At 39.0% G+C, this 23,956-nt stretch overlaps 1 long non-coding RNA gene and 1 other non-coding gene across 2 annotated transcripts in view; one reads left to right on the top strand and one right to left on the bottom strand.

Annotated features, from left to right (window-relative positions):
- Nucleotides 1-23,956, top strand: part of LOC114225657 (uncharacterized) — a 218,948-nt gene that overhangs the window by 162,541 nt on the left and 32,451 nt on the right. The gene's annotated exons all lie outside the window — the stretch shown is intronic.
- On the bottom strand, nt 4,909-5,013 carry LOC114225679 (U6 spliceosomal RNA). Its single transcript, XR_003612617.1, has one exon. It is a non-coding gene; the product is annotated as a U6 spliceosomal RNA (small nuclear RNA).

Raw genomic sequence — 23,956 nt, 5'->3', positions numbered from 1 at the left:
CTGGTCTCTTCACATTAGTCAGGAACTTACAAGTCATCTTTTTATTTAACTTCACTATCATCATCTTCTTCATCATCATTTTTGTCAGCGTTACAAGCAGTTCTAAGAAGAGCCCTCAGTGAATCTGAGCTAATTTTATTCCTGAACCCCAAAATGACCTGATGAATCTTAAAGCTCTAATAAACCCCTCAGTATTGCTTCTCAGTAGGCATTAATCCCATTTTCTCTACTCTCCTTTCTGTTACTGTATATCACAAACGTTTGGAAAGATCATCGTGACTTGAGCATAAAGAAGGGCAAGACTAGTCAGTGAGACCAGTTATGAGGCTCTTCAGGGAATCTAGGTTAGAGATCCTAGTGGCTAAGAATAGGGAAGGCAATGGTGTTGTACACAGATGGAAAAGCTAAGAAAATATGTGAGGTAAAATCAGTAGGTCTTAACTTATGTATGGGTTAAAACAGAGATGATATTTTTCTCTCTGCTTTGGACTCCCGGTGGACTAATTCAGTGGTTCCACTGAAGATAGAACTACAGAGAATCAAGCTGTTGGGGGAAGATGATTGGATCAGGGTCAAGGTATCCGTGGGATATCCAAGAACAGTAAGATAACTGGTAATACGTACCTTGTGCTCTAGGTATTGGATTTGAATGGAAATATCTTGAAGTCATCAGCATATAGATCATAACTGAAACATGGAGAAGGAGAGCATTGTCAAGAGAGATAATTTAACGGAAAAGATGAAGGAGCCTAGAATTGAGCATGGAAGTACACAAAATTTAATGGACAATCAGAAACATCAGGGCAACAAAGACACAGAAGTAGCAGGTCAACCCTCTTTCAATAAATGTTATTGGTAAATCACTAAGCATTCAATCTTTATCAAACCTTGTAAAAGACCCTCAAGGGGGAAAAAACCCTGAAAATTAAAATGAGCGAGAGCAGACTTTATAGGACTTTTGTGACCCACACTGATGTATATTCTGAAGCCATTTCAGTATTTCTAGGCTTTTATCAGAAAAAGAACATCTCATTTAGAATTGAGATTAAACAGGGTAAGGATAAAGAGAAGGCTCTAAAAGCTAACAGTACAAAGGGTCCAAAAGAGGGAATAATAATGAGCCTGAAGAGATGGCAAGTTATTTTACACTCTTTGGAAAGAGACAGTTAGTTGAGACTGGTTAATGAGTTGTCAAGGAGAGCTGGCTGCCTATGGCACAGTCTGGGATTCCTCTTACCTGTAGAAGGGGGTGGGATGGGCGAAATGGTTTAGACAGGTAGTGCTGAGCAGACTGGGGACTCTTTGCCATAGTAATTGCAACTGTAGAGCTCCCTTCAGTTGGTAGCCTCAACATTTCTTGACTCATTCTCAGTACCAGGACTATTGAGGGAGAGACTCTTTGTTTGCTAAACTCCATCTGCCACTTCCTAGACTCAAACGGACTGCTGATATTACCCGTCTTTAGAGACAAATCATTAGACCATATCAGTGAAAGCAAAAATAAAATCTCACAGTATTTATAATAAGGATAACATAATGGAATTGGCTTGGCTGGAATGATGATGTCATAATAACGATAGTTCTCATTTGAGTGTTTCTAGTTGCCAAGCCCCGGGGCAAGTACTTTATGTGCATTCTCTCATTAAATCCTTGTAATCCTACACATAATCTTCACTTCTAAAGGAAAACAGCCCCCAAACTTACATATTCAAATACATTCATTTCTAATGTTGATTGTCTTTACATGTATATGTCAAGGTAATTAATATTGAATTTGTCTAGGCTGTAATTTGTTTGGTTGCATCTATCTGCATTTGCCAGCTTGCATGTCAAAACCTAAAACTGTAGTTTGTGGTTGACAGTCGGAGATAACTTTCCTTTTAGTTTAGTTGTACTCCTCTAAACCTATTTGAAGCCAACCCCAAACTTCATTTCTTTAAAAGCCTTGCACTCTGGCATTAAAGTATTGTGAGTCTGCCTGTTTTGAAGACATTTGTAATTCTATAAAGAAAAATCACTAAGGAATCACCAAATCACCATTCTTATAATGGCAATTTCTGGTTACATTTTTTTAGTACACAGAGGATGAGTTCCTAGGAGGAAAACAAAACAAAACAAAACAAAACTGTTGCTCTTTTGCCTTATTCCATAAACTTGTCAAACTCAGAGAAGTACATTTAAAACTGGTGAGTACTCTTGGTAAACTACATGGGTTTCTATTTACAACTTTTTATTTTAAGGAGTTGTAATCTTCATGGCTTTGTTTTGGATTCCTTTATATATTACTTTGAAAATTAAAAAAAAAAAGCTAAACAACAATGTTGCATAACCAAAGTTAACAAGAGTGAACATGACTTGGTTGCATTAAATCTTTGAGATCCATCTGTTTCCACAAGTTTCTCCATTTTCATCCAGTGTGTGCTCCTTTTCTCATAGGCTAGTCCTCATGATTTATCTTGTGATCCTACCCAGCCTTCTTCAGATGTCTGAGAGGAAGGGGCAGGATAAAATTGTTACCCTCCACAAGGACAGCAGTATACTCTCCCTCAGACCAGAATTGATGGGTATCTCCAATAAACAAAATGACTTCTGAGAGACCAGTTTCCTTTTGATCTCCTCGTCTCTATGTTTTTCACTGTTTAATCCCACTAATACTGGTACCCTCATCCTTGCTTATTCTCCTGAGCAATATTCTCCATAACCACAGCTTCGAGGACCATACACTGATGACCTCCAAATCTCCAAACATTTCTCATCTTCAGGTCATATATCCAGGCTGCCTATTGGACATGCCACTGGATGATCTTTATATAACTGAAATCCAACATGTGTCTGTTGCTGAATACTGGGCATGCATAGGATAAAACTCCACAAAACTAGGCAGAAAATAACCAGATGACTGAGGAGCTCTAAACTGAACAATTCCTAGAGCTCACATGTAATTCATGATTGGAGTAAAAGATTGTCCACCTCTGAAGCAGGTGTAGCAAGTTGATCTAATCAGGCCATCAGGAGTCATGTGCTACCTATCCACTGAGCATCAGTTCTAAAGGCTGAATATTATGCTGTAAGCGCTTGAAAATGACAAGTCCCCACTGTATTTGGATTTCTCTTGGCCATCCTATCTGATCCTTCCTCTCCCATCTGAGCATAAATGGGGAAAAACAAAGATGACAAGCTGAGTTGAGTTTCCTGGTTAATTCTGAGCTTCCTTAGAGGATCTAAGCAAAGTGTAAGTGGATGCAGTTTTGTGTGTGCTTAAATCTACATGCCACACCTCTCCCGAGTCTCTAATTCTCACCCATGCTGAGAGCCACGTGCAGGGTCATCCAGCTGGTGAGAGTAAACAACCATTCAGGGCTTTTGGCTTTCTGTGTATGTGAGTCATGGAGGGGTGCTTGTTGAAGTGTAAAGAAAGATAAACACGTGGCAGCTCTCTAAAGCCTGTTTCTGGAAACCTAGCAGGAGGGAACAGATAGCCATTGTTCAGAGCCTATAAAGTGTTATGAGACTACAGTGGGAAATGCATACTTAGGGAAGACCAAATTTTTGATGGATCAGAAATTGAAATGCTTGTAATTAAACTGGAATTAAACCAGTGGTGACAGAGGGTTTTTTGGGTGAAAGGATATAGAGGTAGGAGAGTAAGAAAACAAGACTCAAGATCAAGGAGTTGTCAAGTTCAATTGGATCAGGAATTCTCATAAGAAAACAAAACAAAACACTGGAGAAAACCTGATTTCCCCTGGAATAGACTTGACCGTGCGTGAGAAAAAAGTATTGCTGAAGCCCTTTTGCTAGAAGTGACTCTACAACTGTATTCCTATGTGGCAATAATGACCACCTCAATAATCTATACATACAATCGCCAAATTCTAGTCTGCCAAAGAACTCCATAATAACAGCTTTCTGTGGGAGCTTGTTCATGCCTTAAGCCTTTTTAGATTCTGCACATCTCTGAAAGAGCTCCGGAAATAACCTAAATCCAGCACTGCGTTCACATGCGAGCAAAAGGTGTCCTGCACTTCAGGCCCTGCCTATCACAAACCCAGTATAAAGGAATTTTGTAAGGACACACAGGTGCCCTTACTATGGATCCAGCACTCAGCCCCGACACAGAACAACCTGGAACCATGGACTTTCCCGCTGGGACTAACCTTGTTCAGGCTCTAGGGAAATGTTTGTGCCTATTTTGTGCCCTGTGTCCCAGAAAAAAGTGATTATATCTGGTTCTCTGTTGCTGTTGGAGAAAGAAACCACTTTGGAGTGAAGGCAGGCTTTGAACAGCAGAAACCCTTGAGTATGAGAAAATATATGGAGTGATTTATCAAGTCCCTCCTTGCAGATAATAGGAATGCATATTCATTCTTTCCTAACGAAGTGTGCTTTCCCAGTAGAGCAGCTATTGTTCTTGCTATTCTTTGTGGTTCTGATTCATGGTTCCAGGGATTACTCTCAGACGAGCACGGTATTCATAGCAGTTGTATATGGTGACTGTGGAACATTTTGCATAGTACTATGAATTTTTTAGTTTATAGAATATTTACTCTATTGCTATTAAATTTCTATACCCATTGCATTAATCATCCATGTATCATTGGACCATCAACAGAACACAGAGATGTGCACAATAAAAATTAATGTGCTTGTCTTTGATAATTTGCTGACTTCCAGTCATATAAAAACCATAGATTTGGACATATTTCCAATTTTGTCATAATGACAGTGACATATGTCAAAATAAGAGAATAAAACATATTTTTTTACAGTGTGTTAACTTGATTTACAACTTAAATATAGAGACATTCGGTATGCTGACCTCCAATTTTACTTTTTTTTTTTTTCATTTTATAGGTATTGGTTTACCAATTGGTGCAATAGGATTTTTTAACATGCAGAAAACATGAAAAAAATATGGAACACTTCATGAATTTGTGTTGTCATCCTTGTGCAGGGGCCATGTTAATCTCTGTATCGTTCCGATTTTGGTATATGTGCTGCCAAAGCGAGCACTCCGATTTTACTCATTTTTTTTATTTATTTGTCAGAACGAGAGCACAGGCAGGGGAAGTGGCAGGCAGAAGGAGAAGCAGGCTCCCCACTGAGCAAGGAGCCTGATGTGGGACTCGATCCCAGGACCCTGAGATAATGACCCAGACGTCACTCCAATTTTATTCTTATCTTGAGTCCTGCAACCCTTACTCCTGGGCCTGTCTTACCACACTTGACCCAGCACTATCCAGTTGACCAGAGTTAGGTGACCTGGCTTATTCATAGTGACATTTCAAGAAGGAAAAGAAGTTATATCATCTTAGCCTGAAAATAACTTACTATTCACTCAGAAAATATTGATACATGCCTTTGGTTCTGGTGACGTAGTTTCTTTCTAAAGAGGATTTTCTCTTCCTGAAAAAAGTCAGTCATTTTTATGTTCTGCCTTCTTACAAAGTTTTGTCACTGAAATTTCCGCGCCATGAGTTGCAATACAGAACATATGCAGAATAAATTCTGGTTTTGTGCAGAGAAAGACTTAGGGAAATCCTCACTTTTCAAAGGTCACTGCTTGCTGTCCGTGACATTTTGTAATAACTTCACCCCTCATTTAGTATTGCTTATGCACTGTGTGTGGGGATAATAAAATGGGATGTCAAATTAGTCTGTCAGTATACACAGACATATATAATATATATATTTATAATGAATTTATCTCTGTAAATAAACTATGATAGAGAGAAGAGATGTAACAAAATATGTTAAATCTATATTGGGAGCTTGTATAGTGCCCAGGAAAATTTTTCTATAATAGTTTAAGTGAAAGCCATCTATTAGGGTAAGTTGCCTGGAGTAGAGAGAAGATAGTAGTTGGTCTTCAAGGGCAAATGACAAAGATGGGACCCCATCCTGAAGCTAGGATAGATAGTCTATGCATCCTGCTACTCTTTTCTATTTTATTTTTTATTTTTTTTAAGATTTTATTTATTTATTTGAGAGAGAGAGGGACACAGCGAGAGAGGGAACACAAGCAGGGGGAGTGGGAGAGGGAGAAGCAGACTCTCCACGGAGCAGGGAGCCGGAGGCGGGGCTCGATCCCAGGACCCTGGGATCATGACCTGAGCTGAAGGCAGACACCCAATGACTGAGCCACCCAGGTGCCCCTCTTTTATTTAGATGCACCCCCACTAACAAAGGACCAGGTTCCAGGATGGGAGCCCCTACCCTCTCCTTTACGTAGAGGCCCAGAACTATTTGGGCCTGTCCTGCTGCTTGGTTTTGTTATTTCTTTGTTATTTCTTAACTAGGCTTAGGATAAAGACTTAGGCCTTTTCTTCTGAAGAAAAGTTAAAGGATCTTGAGTAGCTCTTTGAAACCAAGCTCAATAAGCCTTGCCCTTGAAACCATAATATCACTTCTAAAGATTGTTTGTTCCAGACATGCTTTGGAAACGTAGGATAAACCACTTGGAAAATGATAAACTTTAAGAGACAATATAATATTTGGTTTTAAAAATATGTTTGGTTTTTCCTAAACATGTTCTGTGAAGCATATTATGTCAGTAAAGTAAATGAAGCCTGGTTTCTGATAAACTTAGAAGCATTAGATTTATTCATAACATCCAAGATTTTTTAAAAGTGGTTTAAAATTAATGATATTTTGAGAAAAATTTGGCAGTTCACATCATTGGGAGATAATTATAAACACCCTCCCTTAAGCATCTTATAAACCAGACTTCTGATTTCCAGGGTGCCATTGTCTGGGTAATAGAGAGAACGTCATCTGTTTGCCTTCATTATTGTTTTCTTATTTCTTTAGTTTGTTTATTTCATAAAGCCCTTTGGATTGAAAACCCCATTGTAGAATTAACAGAGTGGAAAAGATCTTTAAATACGTTGTTACTTTTATGATTTTTTTCTCTTATTATAAAATTAGAATCATACCTAAAAATGAAAATCAACATGTATTTACATTATTTTCTCCTCTTCCAGTTTCAACCTAAGCCTCTATTTTTTCCATGCCTTGTGTCATTTTCTCTTAAATTATAGTATACAGTCTTTTGTTTTCTCATTCTCAAATATGCTTGTCTCTCTTGGGCTTATTTGTCCCAAGCTATTTTGTAGGCATTTCTATTTATTTTACTTTTTTCAACTTGGTTTGGTTCAGAACTCTTCTGACAAGGGTCCCTTGCTTTCTAATTTCTTTATGTTAATGCAAATCTACATAATTGCTTTATATGTTTGGTTATTGGGCCCTCTGCCAATTCCGTCCCTCTCATTCCTTGCCTCTTCACTCCTACAATCAGTGTGCTTTTACTCATAACTTAAATACAGCTATCAAAGTTAATTAATCCGCTTGACCATTTGACTACCCATTTGGTTCTTTTCCCCATTATCTACCTAAAACCACACCAGATTTGACAAACTACGGGCCCCAACCAAAGAAAACTACCAAAGTACTTCTATATTTACCTAACATAAAAATCTTAATAGCCAATAAAAATACTATTTTCTTTTCTAACTGCGTGTCTAGATTGATCCCACCAATCTTCAAATTTTGTCTTCTCTTTTTTCCAAAGAGTTATCTTCACTTTTTGCTAAGTGAAAGTGATCTTTCTAATCATACTCTTCTCAGACCATTCCCTTCTATGACTCCATTTGGCTTTTGTAAATGAATCATGTGGCCCTCTCATGCTTCTTTAATCCTCTCACATACTGTTCCAGTAAACAAATCCCTGCTAAATTTTAATTGAGGTTCTTTTCCTTCATCCTGGGAATGGAATCAGGAGAAAAGAAACTGCCCTCGGCTACGTTTTTATTTGGAAGACTTATTTTTTTTCTCAAAATGAAACTTTATCCCAGTTCACTTATTTCTCCCCCAGTCCTTCTTTCAGATAAATTTTCCATGTATCAAGCCTCCAGCCTAGACCAATACCACCACTCATCTATGGTTTCCAAAACCCCAGCTACTACCAGTGAAGAGCCCCAAGTGCCACAGATGCCCTAACTTATCTCCTCTTCCCTAGATGTTGGTATATACATATCTTATCTCTCCAGTTAGAGTATAAATTCCTTTAGAATAAGAACTAAGTGTTTCTATGGTTGTCAAACCAAATGCCATATCTAGTGGGTGATAAAATCCATTTAGAAAGTTGTGACCCACACTAAAAATAAATCAAATATAAACAAAGAGAGGCTATCCCAATGAATTGCTCATGGTAAGAATAAGAATTAGCCAAGATATGGAAACAATCTAAGTGTTGATCAGTGGATGAATGGATAAAGAAAATGACTGGATAAAGAAAAAAATATATATATGTATATATTTAATGGAATAATATTCAGCCACAAAGAAGAAGGAAATCTTGACATTTGTGAAAATATGGACGGACCTTGAGGCATTATGCTAAGTGAAATAAGTCAAACAGAGAGAGATAAATACTCTATGATCTCACTTATATGAGGTATCTGAAAAAACAAAAAACTGAGCTCATAAATACAGAGCACAGATGGTGGTTGCTAGAGGCGGGGGTTGAGAAATGGAAGAAATGGGTAAAGGGGGTCAAAAGGCACAAACTTCCAGTTATAAAATAAATAAGTCATGAAAAATGTAATGTAGAGCATGGCAATGCTAATTAATAACACAGCATTGCATATTTGAAAGTTGCAAAGAGAGTAGCTTTTAAAAGTTTTCACTTCAAGAAAAAATGTTGTAACATATGACAACTGACAATGATGGATGTTAACTAGGCTTGTTGTGGTGATCATTTTACAATATACACAAATACTGAATTGTTATGTTGTATATCTGAAGCTAATGTTGTATGTCAATTATACCTCAATTCATAAAAACAAAATTTAGAAATGGGAGAGAAAGAGTAAGAGTTGTTTTGGGAAACATTTTAGTGTATGGCCACTGGGTCATGACCAGAATTTTGAGAAGAACTGCACTACAGATAAGAACACAATAGATGCCTAGTATTTGGTCATTTAAGTTGTTAAAAAAGAAGAGTTGAGGAAAGATTTGGAAGAAGCCTGTCTATAAAATTCTGAGGCCTTTTTGTGGCTCTTGCTCCTTGGCCCTTCAGTCTGTGTGGGGTCTCAGCAGTCTCAGGTTGCTTCATTAACATGATTGAGTACCTCTTTTCCTTGTTCAGAACATTTGGATGAGCCACAAATTCCCTGAGAGAATTCATACGCCGATGTAAGCCTCATGGTGGACACAACGCATAAACCCTTCTGTGGGTTTTCTATCTCCCAAATGGGAAGTTAATTATTGTTGACATAAATTGCTAAACTCCACACCCTTCAATTTATTTTAGCAAATATTCGTGGAGTGCCTCCTCTGTACCAGGATTGCGTGGACTGAAGATACAGAGTTGAATCAGACACAGAGTATACCCTGGAAGAGCTAATGATTTAATACAGGAGCTGACAAACCGCAGCCCACAGGCCAAATCTGGCCCACAGTCTGTTAGTGTAAATAAAGTTTTATTGGAACTCAGCCAGGCTCATATGTTTGCAATGTATAGTCTATGGCTGCTTTTACGCAACCATGCAGAGCTGAGTAGTTGCAACAGCAACCAGATGGCCCACAGGGCTTCAATTTTTACTGAAAAATATCTGTGAAAAAGTTTGCCAATCTCTAATCAATAAAACATCAAAATTTAAGGTAATACTTCTTTTCTATGGTATTTCGATATGCAAAAGCAACAGGTATATCAAGAACAATGTAGTATTTTCCTTATTTTTATGACTAAACAACATAGATTATTGGTCTGATGGTGCAGCCTTAAAAGTATCCAAGAAGTGACCCCTTTTGAAAAGCTGGTGAGAGAGAAACATTATTGTCTTAACGAAATGACATTTCATGTCTTTCTCTCTTATGCATACATAACCACCCTGCCCAGAGACTTGGATGTCTGAATACAGTGCCAATATTATCATAAAAATTACAGAGCTGGGGCGCCTGGGTGGTTCAGGTGGTTAAGCAACTGCCTTCGGCTCAGGTCATGATCCTGGAGTCCTGGGATCGAGTCCCACGTCGGGCTCCTTGCTCAGCAGGGAGTCTGCTTCTCTCTCTGACCCTCTTCCCTCTCGTGCTCTCTATCTCTCATTCTTTATCTCTCTCAAATAAATAAATAAATAAAAATCTAAAAAAAAATTACAGAGCTAAATCAGCTGATTATGAGGTCAGAGATCACCAAGGGCCTTTCCATTAGCTGAGAATAGTTCATCGTTATCATATGCTTGGCTCTAAAATTTTTGAGCAACATTATTTTGAGAAATTAACTTAATTTCACATTAAAATCTGGATCTCCCAATTCTTTTGAAAAATCACATTTGGCAGCACTCGGCCTCCCTTCCTGCATGACGAAAGCTTGCTGGGGCTGAAAAACAGCTTCTGTCTTTGGACACAACATACATATTCCAGATTACCCCAATTTCTACTGCTCCCAAATATTTCCCTGACTCAAGATTGTCAGTTGCCATTTACAACAAACTTACACTGCTGTTTTTCTCAGTAAAGAAATTTCTCTGTAACTATTCTCTTTTAGAAGTAGTACAATAAGATTAACCAAAGAAGATTATGGTTTAAAAAAACTTTCTTGGGGTACCTGGGTGGCTCAGTCAGTTAAGCATCTGCCTTCTTCTTCTTCTTCTTCTCCTCCTCCTCCTCCTCCTCTCCCTCCGCCTCCCCCTCCTTCTTCTTCTTCTTCATTTTAAGATTTTATTCATTTATTTGACAGAGAGAGACACAGCGAGAGAGGGAACACAAGCAGGGGGAGTGGGAGAGGGAGAAGCAGGCTTCCCGCTGAGCAGGGAGCCTGATGCGGGGCTTCATCCTAGGACCCTGAGCCGAAGGCAGGCACTTAACCACTGAGCCACCCAGGCGCTCCAAGCATCTGCCTTCTGCTCAGGTCTTGGTCCTGGGATCGAGCCCCACATTGGGCTCTCCGCTCACCAGGGAGCCTGCTTCTCCCTCTCCCTCTACCTGCTGCTCCCCCTGCTTGTGCTCACTCTCTCTGTCAAATAAATAAATAAAATCTTAAATTAAAAAAATAAAAATAAAAATTTAAAAAAATAATAAAAAACTTTTATGTATTTAATATGCAAGCAAAGGGTATGTAATCTGCAGTCACACATACTGACCTATGTTTTCTCTTAGTCCCTGTGGAAATGATGATTTAATGTCTTACATCCATAAAGAAAAGCAGAGCTGAAATGTGGCTTAGAGCACTGATCTCCAAAGAGACACCAGGGAGTGCTTAAGAGAAACTATTGAGGTTTAGAGAGAAAATACTAGAATTTACATATTTGGTCTCCTTTTTAATCTATATTTTATATGTTTTATATATTTTGTCAGTTTATAATATACTTATAAAGCAGTACATATACATACACATGTAACTAGATGGATATTCAAACTTATTTTAGTGATTGAGGCATGTGCTCAAACTATCTTGCAGACTTTAGTCATGGGAACCTGGAGAGATCTGGGAAATCATCACATCCAAAGTTCCTTTTACCAATAGAGAATCTGAAGCCCCTCAAGGTCAAGTGATCTGGTCAAAGGCACAGACATGTTAGCAATATACCACACTGCCTGCTTTCTTAGCAAAGGCCTACACGAGAAAATGAGACCAAAGTGGTGATAAATATTTCCCAGAAATAGCTGGGCAATTTGTAGGAAACGGTCAGACGTCTTTCTCCAGCATAGCACACATTTCAACTGGTGGTACCTAGAAGCATCTCTCTTTTTTGGTGAAAAATGGCATCTGATCAATTTCCCCACCTCCAGTAGAGGCCGCCCCTGTGGCCGTGTTCTCATTGGCCCTCATCAGCCTTCTTTTCCTGTGGAAACAAAATATAAGGGCAGGAGAAAGGACATATTTGGTAATGTTACGCTTCTCAGCTTCCTGCTCGGGGCTGTCTCAGCTGCAAAATGTCAAGGGAAAAAATATCCCTCCAACTTGGAATGAATTCCAGACAGACCCTGATGCCTGCAAATTTGTCAGAGGGAGCCAAGTCCAGAAAAGCAGAACATGAAGAAGGTTCATTATTCGACTTCAAGAGACGCTCACATAATCAGACACTCTGGTATTTATGATTTTCCCCATTTCAGATGGTCTGTAGTTCACAACATTCCCCTCCCTTTACCGCTGATTCTGAAGCTTCCTTTTAAATTAAACCTCAACAGTTATAAAAAGACTCTCACATTACTTGTAAACCACAAGCACTACTGGAAGACACTGTTCGTTCAGGGCTGTTTGGGGCTGAGGAAGGACAGCTCTTTTTGATTATTAGTCTGGGAAGGGCAGTCCAGGAAGGCAAACTCACTTCACCTTGACCGCGCCACCCTCCTCATCTAGTTACCACATGGGTGCCAAGACCTCTTGCCCCTCATCGCATTTGATACAATGATCCTTACTCAAAAGCAGTTATTTTATTCCATTGGCTTGCTTTTTCATTTTGGCTTTTATTTTTATGGGGGGGGGGCGGTTCCCAGAATAACCAGAAAGTGGATCCTGATACTCCCAGCTTGTGAATTTACCAGCAGGACTGTTTGTGAGGTTGAGTTTTGGGGGCTCTTAGTCTTTTCCTGGCATTCAGTACATTTTCTTTCTCTTTTAAAACCATCGCCACATGCTGGCAAAAAGGTAAGGAAACCGAGTTGGTCATCCAAACCTCATTACATGGCTACATACACATTTTCCCTTCGGCTTCTTGTTCTTCATTTCTAAATGCCATGGCATTTGTTAGTCCTCAGTCACCCGAAGGCCTTATTCGGGTACTCCAACAGGCACGAAGACGTCCACATAGCAGTTTTAGCAACCGGTGGAAGTGCCCACATGAGGAATAGGGTGTTCAGTCCTCACATGTGGTCTCGATGAATAAAGGTCTTCTTTTGCCTCTTCCGAAACTGTCCAGCATCTCAACACTGGTTTTGCTCCTCAACAGTCTAAGGTTTGTGCTCCTTCCATGGTGATCAACTGTTAGGTCATAAACATTAGATTGTGGCATCACTGGATGAGTCAGTTGGGAGGAAGCTGGGCTGGAAATACAGCTGAAAGCCTCTGTTGACAGACAGATGCCTTCTTAATCATGGCCTGCGTGGGGAAAGGAAAACTGTGCTGGGCCCACCCCCGGCCTTGATTCACAGACCTGGACTGCTCTGGAAGGGGCTGGGAAAGCCCATCCTCGGGGAATACCACTCTGCCCTCCCCCAGGCTTCTCACAGGAGAGCTGCACAACTCAGAGGAGGAGGAAAGGGGACAAGGAAGCTCTTTCAGGTTACTTTTTGGGTGTCAGCAAAGAAAAACAGCTTTCACTGTCTTTTCAATATCTTGTGCGGTTCCTTCTTAAATAGCTTCTATTGTTAGCATTGCCTATTTCTTGGTGCATTCATTTTTGATAGGGTTCCTGTTCCATTTTATCGGCCTTGTCTATAAAATGGGCATCCTAAGAGCTTACTTGTTAGAAAGCAGGAGGTGGGGATACACAATATGGTTATGTTTCTTTTCATCGCATTTACCTGTCTCTTTTGGAGCCCCTAGGTGGCTCAGTCGGTTGAGCATCCCACTCCTGATTTCAGCTCAGGTCATGATCTCAGGGTCCTGAGATGGAGCCCCGTGTCAGGCTATGCCCTGAGCGTGGAGCCTGCTTAGGATTCTCTGTCTCCCTCTCCCTTTGCCCCTCTCCCCTTGCCCCCACTGACGTGCACGCTCTCTCTCTCTCAAAAAAGAAAAACAAATTCCTCTTTTAAGCACTGGGACTACTAGAAATTTAGCCATATTTTAAAAACACAATTTCCCGAGTCCATATTTCATTTTAGAAGAATTGATTTAACATTTCCAAATTTGGGTTTTTAGAGAGCATGATGTCAAGAGCCACTGTGCATTAGGCTGCTAGGAGACTGGTCAGTGAGAGAAACAATGTCCTTCCCTGTGTCCCCTATCAAGAACTGCTCAGTATTCTTGCCAGCCTGTTAGGCTTTATCATCCAGTCATTTTAGACCTGCAAGAGAACATTCCATCAGGAGATCAGGTTCTATCATTTCACTGGAATGCAATGTAAGACCACAGAAACTCTAGTACAAACAAATTTACCATGGCTCAGATTAATAACAGATAGCACGTAAATGGCCAGGCCCATTGTGTTCCCTCCCTGCTAAGGATAGAATCCATGACATTAAGTTGAAAATCCAGTCAGACAACTCAGACCAGAAGGAAGGAAGCATTTCTGGCCTTAAGGTTACAGAAGAAGTTGGTGAGGTTTGCCTCTTGGGGAGAATCTCTTAAGAGTCACCTGAATAGTTAAGATGCAGTTCTGACTGAAGATGGGGGACAGATTTATAGGATTTCCAAGCTTTTGTTCAAGACACAGGAGTGTCGAAGTTGTTGAAAAGTGACTCCATGCATTTCTCACTGCTATTAAGATTGTTATTCATGATCAGGCTACTTTTATATGACAAAGACAAATTCTGCTGGTTGGAAGATAGGTGAGGAGTTATTTATTACATCTCTCTTGTTTTACTGAGGAGAAAACCCAGGCCCAGAGAGGTCATCGGCAGATAGCCAGCAGAAGAGCTGAGTCTATAATGCGGACCCCCTTAGCTCCCTGTGCTGTGTGCTTTACTACACCATAGTTTTTACTAATAGGATAAATCGATTTAAGATGTAGCTCCAGTTTGTAGGAATTTTGTTTATTTCATGAGCAGCACCGAGACAGAAATATGAGAATCTCTGGGAATTGGCATGGCTAAATATTACAATTTAGAAGAATAGCTTAGGCAGAGTACAAAAGAGGAAATGCTATTGAGATGAGTTCATTTCTACTCACTAAAAAAATTAAAAAATTAAACTCAAGATCCAACAACATTTTCCTTTACTTCGCCCAACATCAGAGGCTTTACACAGCAACTCCCCAAACAAATCTGTTTCATACATTTCATCTTTCCAACTAAGGAATTTGTTTTAATATCTAATCTTGAGTTTATTAACTTCTCTTAGAAAAAGTTCTATTTCATCTCCACAAATGCAAAATTGAACCTAATTTTACCTCTCTCTTCTTTTATAATTCTTTAAATGGGTAATGCTGACTAATTTTAGAAGACATCCAACAGCTTTAATTTCTAAGATGTAAATTCTCTTCCTCCCTCCCTCCCTCCCTCCCTCCCTCCCTCCCTCCCTCCCTCCCTCCCTTCCTCCCTTCCTTCCTTCCTTCCTTCCTTCCTTCCTTCCTTCCTTCCTTCCCTCCTTCCTCTTGGAGGGTAATCTATCCATTTTACATAGGAATCCAGTTAAATTGTCCCTTTGGTTTTCTACATGGAAGCTACATTTGAAGTGTGTCCTCAATCTTACTATTGATCAGAAGTCATGCCTCTCAGATTCATTTACTTATGAATGACTTTAGGAGCCAGCATTTTTAAAACACAGGAAGTCAAATAATTATATTAAATGATAAAATTATCTTCTAAAGCTGATATTAATATCATAATATCTGTCTTCTTTCCTGTTTTGGTCTTTTTAGATTCTTTCTTGGGTGTCTAACAAAATCATAATTTTAGTAAACTCCCCATGAAGTTTGAATAGGCACATTCCTAGTTGGTTTGATTTAAGGGGTTCCAAAAGCCAATTTTTATCCTAAATATTTTTTCTGTTGATCAATGGGAAACTAAAATTCCAACTAATGGATTACATTGTTCAGGTTAAGACATCATCTCTAAAACACTATATTGGTTGGCACCTGGCAGGGTCAAAGTATTAACCCATTAGTACCCATGAGCACCTTAGCTTTATATCTTGAATATTAGGATGGGACAGAGGGTTATATGTTTATAGTAAGCATACATGGTCTAGATTGATTATGCTGGGAAAAGAAGCCCAGGTTGGACAATAGCAGTGGAAGATTAAGGTACAAATAAGAGAAGGTGCCAAATAGACCATGAATAAATCACCATTTTCTCTTTCCCTGTTTTGGGAGGCTGTTACTCGTATTTCAGGCATCCTCAATACATCTATTGACTTCTTTCTCAAAGGTCTTCACTGATGTTAATCGATTTGAATCTTCAGATTGAGTCTGAAATGTGTATCATTAAATGAGAGTTTGCTAGATCCAGAGGTCCTTTTAGAATAGTATATGTGCATTAGATTAGGTAAAAATTTTGAAAAGCAAAAGAAGAAGGTTAGTGGTCAAATTTTATGATGGTTTATGTATGTCAGGGGAGGCAAGCAAGGCATAGAATGTAAAAGAAAATGGAATTTAGGTCATTTTTTAAGTTAAGAAAAAACAAGTTGGAATGAGAAGACGAAATACTAGTACAAGGTAACCATACATTTTAATTCTAGAGATAACCTGTTAGAAAAATAAGTATCAGCTCAGCCTAGTGGGGAAGAGACCATTGTGGCCTTGCTTTCATTGTTGTTCTTTTCAGATAAAGCAACAAAATGCATTTTAGTACATGAGCACTGTGTGTGTATATGTGTGTGTGTGTGTGTGTGTGTGTGTGTGTGTTGAAATTGATTTTGGAAGACACAGATAAACTTTGAGCTATGCATTTTATTCCTAATTTTTACTTGATGAAAAATGATCATTGGCAGCTATAAATGGTTGTTTATGCCCAGCAGATTAGAGACAATCTAGTGATATGCAACCACTATTTTCTAGAAGATTATATTTTGGATTTGATTTGGGAGATTGGTTAAACTCTGGCAATTTCACTGTGTCGAGAACTGAGTGGTGTAATTCAAACTAAAGCTATCACTCCTCTCTTTTACCAATAGAGAAAGCTGGATACCATCTATTTAGGTTATCAGGAAAATAGTAGCAAGAGTTGTAACAGTTAAATTTTACTTCTAAATTATAGAGTTTCTACAATAACAGTTTTAATGATTATTTTGAAATAAAAAAATTTGAACACATGCCAAACACATCCACCGAAGAAACGTACATATATTGGTTATGAATTAGTATTTCATTCATTCATTCATTCATTCAACAAATGCTATTTGGAACTACTCTGTACCTACTAAATTGTATTAGTCAGGGTTCTTCAGAGAAATGGAATTACCTAGATGTGTACATATCTTGTCAGTTACATTTATAAAGAGACATTTATTTTCAGGAATTGGCTCCAGTGATGTGGAAGCTTGGCAAGTCCAAGATCTGCAGGATAGGCTTACAGACTGGAGACCCGGGGAAGAGTTACAGTATGCGTCTGTTAGTCTTGCTGGCAGAATTGCTTCTTGGCTCAGGCAGGTCAGTCTTTTTTTCTATTAAGGCTTTCAGTTGATTGGATGAGACCCGCATACATTATGGAGGTAATCTGCTTTCCCAAAATCTTTTGTTTTAAATGTTAATCTTACTTTTAAAATAGTTCCATAGAAACATCTACAGGAACATTTGACCAAATATTTGGGTACCATGGCCTAGCCAAGTGGATGCATAAAATTAACCCTGACATGAGGACTAGGCACAGGTCTAAACATTATGGAAATAGGCATCATCTGATGGGGCTTACATTCTAGTGGCCTTTAGAAGTTTGAGACATGTTGCCATAGACTTTACAAAAAATACCCAAAGTTAAGTTCAATTGGTAACATTCTTACCCTTACCTTTTGGTGATGATGATGGTGGTGGTGGTGATGATTATTTAGCCTCTTCCTGGGATTACATGGATCAAGAAACTTTATGCACTAGTAATTGTAAAGAGTTTGTTTGTTGCCACTGTTGGCAAATGCTACGATCATAAGGATCTCTCTGAAGAATAAAGCATCTTTTTCTTTATCCTACTAAGATTAGAGCAGTAGGTACTATGATCATATAGCACTTTTCCTAACGCTTTTAGAAAATTACACAGGACATCTCACTGAGCAGAATCAGACTGTGAGGGCCATGTTAAAAGAGCAGACCAATTGCGATATCAGGGACATACAAGGAGTTTTATGGATTCCCATTTGTTTACCTGCAAGGAAAATGTCTGAAAGTCTGAAGTATGCATTATGCATAATTTGGCTGGTTTCCATAGTATGGTGGTGATCACACCTGCCTTACACATAATTTGGCTGCACTTAGAGGAAAATCTTGGATTGCCCTGCACCTTCTAACTTTTATCAAACAAAGAACCTATTGTCACCTTTCTGTACCCATTGGTGAAACACAGAAGTTTTCCATCTATTTTTTACTTTATTATTATTTTATTTTACTTTTTATTATTATTATTATTATTATTTTTTGTTACAGTTTGTTTTTTCACTTCATTACACCTGTTTTCAAGTGCTAAGTGAAATCACTCCTTATCCTTGGGAGAAAATGACACAAGTAACAACAGTCATGGAATCTTCCTCTGGATGTGGGAACAGAAATAGTTCTCAAAATAAATCGTGGCCACACACAGGTAGTTTCTTCATGAGATGACTTGGTGACTTCACAAGATAGGCCCCACCCCACCCATCTGGGATGAGCATGACTTGGGCTGCCATCCTCGTTGGGGGCCTATAATTATAGCACAAAGACGAAGGTACATCTATGAAAGCAAACTTTGTCCAGATCTCCCTCAGAGATACATTCTGCTTTTCCAAATTACCTCACTTGGGGGCGTATAGTAGAAAAAGTCACTGAATGTCTGGAAAGATACATAGAAGACCTGGTAACCTTGTTTCCTCTGGGATGGGAGCTGGGAACTCTGGGTAAGGGCAGGGCAGGGGCTTACTTCTCAATGGACTCCTTTGTACTACTGGAAATTTACTATTTGCATATATTAGCTCCTTAAAATTAGCTACCTACCTAGCTGGTTAATTAGCTAACTAAATTAATAAAATATAAAGAATCCAAAAAACTAGAAATACCGGCTCTTCTGTTACTATTTAGGTACCTCCTCAATTTAACTCTTAAATCAGTTATTTCCTTTCTTTCCCTTCCTTCCTTCCTCCCTCCCTCCCTCCCTCCCTTCCTTCCTTCCTTGAACATATCAGGCACATTCCTGCCTCAGGGTCTTTGCAAAACAAGTTTCCAGTACCTGGAAAATTCTCCTCTCCATTATCTCCATGGCTTGTTCCTTGCTACTTTTTTTTTTAAAGGTTTTATTTATTTGAGAAAGGGAGAGAGTGCGCATGAATGGAGGGGAGGGACAGAGGGAGAAGCAGACTCCCCACTTTTCAGGGAGCCTGATGTGGGACTTGACCCCAAGACCCTGGGATCAGGACCTGAGCCCAAGGCAGATGCTTAACCAACTGAGCCACCCCGGCACCCTTGTTCCTTGCTACTTTTAAGTCTTGACTGAGATATCACTTTTTCAGTAGGGCCTACCTTGACTACCCAGTTTAAAATTGCAAGCTTAAAATAGGTGATGGGGATTAAGGAGTGCGCTTGTCGTGATGGGCAGTGGGTGTTGTTGTATGGAAGTGCTGAATCACTATATTGTACTCCCGAAACTGATGTTATACTGTATGTTAACTAACTGAAATTTAAATAAAAACTTGAAAAAGATTTAAATTAAACAATAAAATTGTAAGCTTACATCTTAGAATTCCTTATCCACTGTATTTTTTGTAGTAACTATGTTCTTTTAAAGTACCATGTAATGTATTTATTCAACATCTTTATTGTCTGTATCTCAACACTAAAACTAAGTTCCCTGAGGGCTAGGATTTTGTCTGCTTAGTTTGCTGCTGTTTCTGCAGCATCTAAATACTGCCTGGCAGTCATAGGTTGTCATGAAAAAATTGCTAAACAAATGAGAGAGAAAATGAATGAGTTTTGTTTTCAAATTTGTTATGTTTGACTGAATACCATTAAGTGATTTGAGACTGACACATGTAGTTTTAAATTCTGTTAATGATTACTGTTTTCCAAAAACATTCCTGAATGTATATTTTGAACATAAATTCAAGAATAACCTTCTCTCGAAACGCCTGGGTGGCTCAGTCGGTTAAGTGTCTGCCTTCGGCTCAGGTCATGATCCCAGGGTCCTGGGATAGAGTCCCCGTTCGGGGGTCCTTGTTCAGTGGGGAGCCTGCTTCTCCCTCTGCCTCTGCCTGCCAACCCCCTCCCCGTGCTCTCTCTCTCTCTGATAAATAAATAAAATCTTAAAAAAAAAAGAATAACCTTCTCTTGTTTTTTCAAGGTGAAGTGTACTTTTTCTTCTGTTACTTCACAAATCTGCCTAGCCAATATCCTCCTATTTGTTAACAGTACTTTACAATCTAAATTACTGTTACTTGTTTATAGATTTTTAACTTCTGTTACCCTGTCTGTAAAATGAGACTATAGCAGTACTCATTTTGTAGGATTATCCTGAGGATTTAATGAGATTTTATATACATATATATATATAGACATAGATAGATAGAGACAGGGAGTCTGGAATGGTGCCTGGGCCGTTTTAATGAAATGCATAATGAAAGATAGTTGCTATAATCAGCATCAGAATCATCATTCTCATTCTCATTATTCTTGTCCAGAAAAACTGACAGGTTTATGTGATGGATTGTCCATTGGACTTAATTCTTTATTCCATCCTGTGTCTATGCCTTTGCCATGGTCTCTTCAAGGGCAGAGTATGGTTCTTCATTGCTGGAATTTGAACTCGGTCATCTGACTTGTTTTGGTCAATAGCATAGGAGTAAAAGTGACAATTTGCCAGTTCTAAGTCTAGGCATTAAAAGTCCTGTATTTCCACTTGCACCGTTGCTCTTCTCCCATGGCTGTGATAAAAGCTTCCTCCCAGGTTGCTCCTGCCCCCTGCAGCCTGGGTCCCAGAACAAGTACACATAGGCCAGAGCTGCCTTGGGGTCAAGCCACAGAAACGCAGTGAATAACAAAGCCATCCTCTGAAACCCATTCTGCTCACATAGGTGTAAATAATAATAAATGATGGCAGTTTGAAAACTCTGTGTTTGGGGGTAGTTTGCAGCGTAACAGGTGAACCAATATGCTTCATTTCAGATACACCTCCACAGAAGACTGACCAGTGACAGAGTCGCGTGATGACACTTACTCTCTGGCTGAATTATAGTATGGGTTTTGCCCCCATGCTGGCCACTCTGTGAACATGGCCCAGAGTAATGCTTCAGGAAGTGAGTGGCCGTGGGGAGAGGTGAGGCTTGGTGCCAGTTTCTGCCTTCTGTGTTTGTGCCGCCTTCTCCAGCCTACCAGCTGGTGCAGCTGCACCCTTTGGACAAATGATACAATATCCTGGGCATCAGCCTAAATGGTATCACACATGTGAAGAGCCCCCAGCTGCTCTTTGTTTTGCTCCCTGCTGTTCTTGGCTCCACTGCAATGCCTACAGGTGGCATAGATTTCTACACATGGAGTGTGTCTTTCCAAGAGTCTCAAACTTGATCAAAGCTGCCACTAACGATGACGACTGTGCATTTGGAAAATAGGCCAGGTTCTTTTTTGGATCGTTTGATTTTTTTTTTCTCAAAGTAATTGTGCAAATAACTGAATCATATAAAATTATGATATAACATCATATAGTTTGTCCTTCCGGGAAAAAAACTAAAACCTCACCCATATTTTTAATATATTTTTACATTTTTTTTAAAGGCAAGAACATTTATTCCCTTTTTTTTGCTTTATATACTGACATTCATACCAGCACATATGTGGATAAATCCTATGTGTTAATCATTCAATAAATCAAATGTATAATTAGATTCTATTTCTAGGTAAAAAAGTGATTTATTCTGCGTGTGTGTCCTGAGATCACTGAAAATCATTATTAATTATGACATGCTTCTGGTGAATGTGATCCATCTCAAAAATTTCTGAGCTTGGTTTGAAACCTAAAAATGAGAAAGTAAGGATAAATGTGAGTCCAACAGAATAGTGTCCTATTTCTAGTCCATCCAAAACAATCAAAGTGTTTTTTTACTGATACTATGGAGATGAGAGAAGGAATAAAAAGAAAAAAAAAGAAATCACATATCTGGTCCAGCAGGGTTCATAATTTGATGGGATGGAATACAGCTACCCTACAGAGCATTATCAATGAAAATGTAGACAAATAAGTATATAGAGCAGTTGTTTTCAACGCTGCTTGCAAAATAAACACTTGGGGAGTTTTTAAAACTTATCAATGCCTTGCCTCACTCAAAGCCTTTTTTTTAAGATCTTATTTATTCATTTGAGAGAAAGAGGAGAGAGCACATGGGCAGGGGGAGGGGCAGAGGGACAAGCAGACTCCCTGCTGAGTGGAGAGCCTGGACACAGGGCTCAGCTCCATCCCAGGACCCTGAGATCATGACCTGAGGCAAAGGCAGACAGTTAAGAAACTGAGCCACCGAGGCACCCCTCAAAGCTTTCTCATTTAGTTGGTCCTGGGTGGGATCAAAGAATTAGTACTTTATGGAAGCTCCCCACGTGATTCTAGGGTGTGGGGTTAGCCTGGATAGTACATGGCATTTTGAATTGGTCTTAAGTCCAAGAGGATGCTAAAATGGATACACCACCTATTTTCAGACTTCTTTAGAGGATTTGAGCTTACAAGCAGGGTTTGAAAGGGAAGAAGCATGGATTGACATAAAAAGGCATTTTGGGGGGTAATCGGAGCAGGAGACGAACCATGAGAGACTATGGACTCTGAGAAACAAACTGAGGGTTTTAGAGGGGAGGGGGGTGGGGGATGGGTTAGCCTGGTGATGGGTATTAAAGAGGGCATGTATTGAATGGAGCACTGGGTATTATACATAAACAATGAATCATGGAACACTACATCAAGCACTAATAATGCAATGTATGGTGATTAACAACATAAAAAAAGATAAGAAAAAATGGTGTTTTCCTTTTAAAATCAATTCCACAATTTGGATTTTCTCAAGTTTTACCATTTCAATCAGCAAAACTTAAATTCATTAATTTGTGAGCCGATACTTTTTGCCTACTAATTTCTTTTATCAGTATTTTTACTAGATGTCAGTCTAGATTGCATGTTCATATCTGTCTTCTTTGTAAAACTATGACTTCACTCTGTGATGTGCTGGAACAGTGTATGGTGGCTTGCAAAAGTTGACTGTGCATGTTTCCTTCCAAGTCTTATGTTCAGGAACATCGGGTTGGTAGACTGAAATTAGCCACGATAAAAAGTCATCATGGACATTGGCGAATGCTAAAAAATCAGATGCTCTCAGATCACAGAGATGACTATTAAACATTTAGTAGCACACAATGATTTCAGCAGAAGAGAATTATGGCACACAAATTGATTTTTTAATTCTTCATCTCCGATATCTTTAAATTAGAAGTCTCAATTTTTAAGTATCTATTGATCTGGGGAAAAGTAAACCAATCCAAGGATGCTTCTTGTGTATTTTTATTTCCTACTGAATCGCCCTCCACATTTTACCCCTTCCACCCACAACAGAAATTTCCACATATTCTATGCTGAGAATGGATTTACTGGTGTTAGCTTAAGAATCGTTCTATGGGTTCTATGAGAACCCATGCCACAGTGTTCAATTTTTCATTTCAGCTACACAGCAGCCCTTTTTTGTTTGATGAGTGAAGATAACCAAGAAACTAAATTAGCAGTCTTATGATTGACCCTATTTTTTGTTATTCAAGGAAACCCAAAATGAAGCAAAATAACCAAATTTTGCCAAGGAAAACATTTCCAACCATTTCAATTACTGTTTTAATTGGCTAGGTCTGGCTGCCAGATTATCCTCTAATCTCTACAAGAATGTTATTTGGGAAAAGTTGAAATATGCCCTGCGTGGAAGCCACATTCTTCTCTTCAGCACATTCTAGTTGGAATAACTCTCTCAGCATACTGGAATCATATTAGAGTAAAATTGGCAGTTCCTGGAAGAACATAATCCATAGATCATATAAAAGCCTAATTCACTATCAGCACATTATTGAAAAGTCTGAAAAATGTTGCATGCCCGAGTCCAAGATAAAGAAAAGTGAGGATATTGAGATGTTTGTATAGCAAATACCTCTGGACCATGTGCACA

The sequence above is a fragment of the Eumetopias jubatus genome, unplaced genomic scaffold, assembly GCF_037043125.1.
Source record: "Eumetopias jubatus isolate StellerSeaLion01/CBP00866 unplaced genomic scaffold, mEumJub1_p1.0 scaffold_6, whole genome shotgun sequence".
In the NCBI taxonomy this organism is placed as follows: Eukaryota; Metazoa; Chordata; class Mammalia; order Carnivora; family Otariidae; genus Eumetopias; species Eumetopias jubatus.
This window is presented reverse-complemented; position numbering and strand designations above follow the sequence as displayed.